The sequence below is a fragment of the Medicago truncatula genome, chromosome 4, assembly GCF_003473485.1.
Source record: "Medicago truncatula cultivar Jemalong A17 chromosome 4, MtrunA17r5.0-ANR, whole genome shotgun sequence".
NCBI classification, from domain to species: Eukaryota; Viridiplantae; Streptophyta; class Magnoliopsida; order Fabales; family Fabaceae; genus Medicago; species Medicago truncatula.
In genome coordinates, this window is record NC_053045.1 from 16,422,407 (window position 1) to 16,426,722 (window position 4,316).

At 42.3% G+C, this 4,316-nt stretch overlaps 1 non-coding gene across 1 annotated transcript; it reads left to right on the top strand.

Annotated features, from left to right (window-relative positions):
• The first annotated feature begins 1,522 nt into the window (after positions 1–1,522).
• Positions 1,523–1,629, top strand: LOC120580357 (small nucleolar RNA R71). Its single transcript, XR_005646081.1, has one exon. It is a non-coding gene; the product is annotated as a small nucleolar RNA R71 (small nucleolar RNA).
• Positions 1,630–4,316: the final 2,687 nt, after the last annotated feature.

The following is a 4,316-nucleotide window of genomic DNA, read 5'->3' on the forward strand; positions in this document are numbered from 1 at the left end:
CTTTCATATAATTCTCCAACTCAAACCCTATTAGCTCATCACTCACTTGAAAAACAATCCTACCATTCTGAACATCTACTATAGCACCTGCAGTGGCGAGGAAGGGTCGTCCTAAAATTATAGGGCACTCATTGTCCTCATCTATGTCAAGCACCATGAAATCAGTTGGGATGTCTATCCCTTCTATTTTAACGGGGATGTCCTCGACATATCCGACAGGTTGGATATCAGAACGATCGGCTGGCTTCAATGTTGTTTCGGTAGGCTTTAACTCTCCCATCCCCAGCCTTTTAAAGAGGGGTAAGGGCAACATACTAACGCTAGCTCCTAAATCACATAAGGCTCGGTTTAAGGTTTCACTCCGTATCACACAAGGGATGGCAAAACTTCCTAGATCTCTAAGCTTTGGAGGTGGCTTCTTGATGATTGCACTTTCTTCTCTTGCCAAAGCTATTGTCTCATTTTGCTCTATAGCCTTCTTCTTGGAAAAAATGTCTTTTAAAAACTTGGCATATAGAGGCATACGAGACAAAGCTTCAGCAAAGGGAATTTGAATGCAAATCTTTTGAAGTATGTTTAAGAATTTATTAAATCGAGCCTCCAAGTTAAGCTTAACGAGCCTTAATGGGGAAAGGGCTTTGTTCTCATCAAGTGGTTTCTTTATCGCATGCTCCTCACCTAGAAGCTTAACACTCTCTCCCTTGACACTTTTGGCTTTAGTAACGGTCTCTTCTAACTTACTACCCCCAAGAGAAATAACATTGACATGAGCTTTGGGGTTCGTTTCAGGTTGACCGGGAAAGACTCCTGGTGTTTGAGAAGAGGAGGCCACTTGTTGGGCCACTTGGGAGATTTGGGTTTCGAGCATTTTGGTGTGTGTGGCGATAGAATCAACCTTGGTAGTGAGTTTGGAGAGAGAGTCGTTCAGAAATCCTGTTTGGTTTTTTAATTCTTGGAGCTGTTTATTCTGATTCATCATGCAATTTTCCAACAGAATTTCCAAACTAGACTTCTGAGCTACCCTCTGGTTGTTCGTATAGCCAGGTGGTGCTACTTGCCCATAGGAACCTTAAGGTTTTTATAAAAGTTTTGATTTGGCCTCGTTCCTTGGTTGTATTGAGCATAGTTTAATTGCTCAACACTGTTAGCAGCACTACCTAACTGACAATCAACACCAATATGACCAAATATACCACAGATTTCACAAGGAGGAGATGTAGGAGAAGGTGTGACAGCATTAACATTAATTTTTTCAAATTTTTGAGTTAAGGCATCAACCTTAGCAGCAAGGTGATCATAATCAGAGACCTCGTACATACCTGCCTCCTTTTTGGAGGGTGTAGAGGCGGTGATGGCTCTTCCGTTGGTCCATTGGTAGTGATTCTGAGCCATATCTTCAATCAATGCGTAAGCCTCCGTATAATTCTTGTTCATTAGTGCTCCACCTGCAGCTGCATCAATAGACATCTTAGTGGTATATCTTAGGCCATTATAAAAAGTGTGGACTATGAGCCACTTTTTCAAACCATGGTGGGGACAAAGTCTTAGCATTTCCTTGTAACGCTCCCACGCTTCATAGAGAGACTCCCCATCTTTTTGATTGAACCGCGTGATTTGATCTCTAAGTTTAGCGGTTTTAGATGGGGGGAAAAATCGGGCAAGGAATGCTTGCCTCATATCGTCCCATGAAGTGATGGAACCGACTTCTAGGGAATGGAACCAAGCGCTAGCTCTATCCCTTAAGGAAAAGGGAAAGAGATGAAGTCTTACGGCTTCTTGGTTCTCTTTTATGGTGCCACTGAGTCTAAGGAAGGAAGAAATATGGAGATTTGGATCCTCAGTGGGTGATCTAGAAAACTGATTTTGCTGCACCAAATTGAGTAGTGCAGGCTTGATCTCGAAGTTATTACCCTCAACCGTTGGGTACACGATAATTGCTTTGTTGCTCGGTGTTTATTCTTTGTACCTCTGTTTGTATCCATGCCCATCTTTCATTGTTTCAATTATGGTCATGGGGCTCCTCTTCATGGTGCATGTGTGCACCTTCTTCGTCACCTTGATTATGCTCTTCATGTACCTGTAATCCATCACCAACATACAACAAATTTTCCTCCACCTCGGGGTTAGTCCGAGATGGGTTAGGAAGTAGAAACGAAAGAGGTATACGAAGTTGAAGTGCATAAGTCATGGGTGGGTGAATCTTAATGAAATTCATAGCAACAAGGGTTTCAATATTAAGCCTATCGTTGCCCTCAATTGGATTTATCCCCTCTTCCTGACCCACTCCAAACTTCCTAGCGATGAAGGTAATGATACCACCGACTACTATCTCAGCTCTATTATCAGGCCTAGCACCTATGGAGGAAAGGTAATCAAGTAGGTAGAAGCAAGTATTAACGGGATTGTTGCTAAGCATTGCCTAAAGCATAAAAAGTTCATCCGTCCTAGTTATTCCTACCTCTTTTCGACCCCAAATAGTACAAGCCATGACTCTCTGGAGGTATCTAAGGACGGGGTTGTGAATGTTACTAGCTTTATTGTTGTGAGGATTATATTGCCTTAACCCGGTAATGCGTTTCCAAAAGAGAGCGGGGTCGTAGTCTTCCGACTTTAAATTTGGATTCCAAGAGTCATGGATAAACCCCGCATTTGCGAAGTCCATCTCTAAACAAAATTTTTCAAGAGACATCTCGTAATCCATATTCAAAAGTCGGAAGGAGACTCTATGGTCGGGGCTATCAAAGTTCACTTTATCCTTCGTAAATTCAATAGAACTTAAGAATTCATAAGTGAAATTTTCAAAACCTTTCATAGGTCTAAGCATATCAACCCATCCTAAATTTCCTAGTAAGCTAAACATATTATCCCTTAGTCCTAGCACACTCAAAGTATAAGAATCGGGATATCGACAAGGGTGCAAAGGTTTAGAGATAAGAGTCTTATACCTGTCCCTTTGCTTGGTGTCCTTGAAGATTATGCCATGATTCTTGGCTTGCGTTTTCTTCTTTGATTGTGGTCCTCCGGAAGAGCTTGCTCCACCTCTCCTAGATGCCATTGATCCTTGACCTTGGTTTGACCTTTTGTGTTTTGGGTGAAGGTTGGGTTTTGGGAAGTGTTTTTGGTGGAAAAGGTTGGTTGGGTGATGGGGTTGGGGTTTGAGAAAGTGTTAGGAGTTGGGTTGAGTGAATTGGTGAAGAATTTGTGGGTTTTTAGGTAGGTGAATGGGGGCTACGAATTTGATGATATTTGATAGGGATGAAGGAAAGTTGTTTTTGATTGAAAGGTTATGATTGAAATGTTGATTGTGGTTGATTGGGTGCAGAAATTTTGTGAAATGGTGAGGTTTTGAGGGAGATATGGAGGTTTGAAATTTCTATGGTTATGGAGGTTTTTGAGAGAAGTTTGAATGTAGAGAGATGTTTGTGGTGGAGAATGAGGGAAGAAGAAGATGAAAGATGGGGTATATTTTTACCCGGAGTCGGGCACGGCTGTGCCAACCCTAGCACGGGCCGTGCCAAGTTTTTGGAGTTTTGGAGGGTTTTTGGGAGGTAAGGTCTGGCACGGCCGTTCCAGTGTGAGCATGGGCCGTGCCAAGGTTCTGGATGAATTGGCTTCAAAATTTCTCCGTTTTCTCGAATCATACTCGGACAATTACCTACAAAACAATTAAAAACAAACAACAAAACAAAACAAAAGCAGTTAAATGCGTGGGTTGCCTCCCACGAAGCGCTTCTTTATAGTCATTAGCTTGACGTTATAAGAAAGTGTCCTTAGAAGGGATCAAAGAGGTCATATTGTGTAGATGACGCTAATGAGCGTTCTTTCACATCATGACCTTTAATCGCGTTACAAGAATATAGAGATGGACCTTTCATATAATTCTCCAACTCAAACCCTATTAGCTCATCACTCACTTGAAAAACAATCCTACCATTCTGAACATCTACTATAGCACCTGCAGTGGCGAGGAAGGGTCGTCCTAAAATTATAGGGCACTCATTGTCCTCATCTATGTCAAGCACCATGAAATCAGTTGGGATGTTTATCCCTTCTATTTTAACGGGGATGTCCTCGACATATCCGACAGGTTGGATATCAGAACGATCGGCTGGCTTCAATGTTGTTTCGGTAGGCTTTAACTCTCCCATCCCCAGCCTTTTAAAGAGGGGTAAGGGCAACATACTAACGCTAGCTCCTAAATCACATAAGGCTCGGTTTAAGGTTTCACTCCGTATCACACAAGGGATGGCAAAACTTCCTAGATCTCTAAGCTTTGGAGGTGGCTTCTTGATGATTGCACTTTCTTCTCTTGCCAA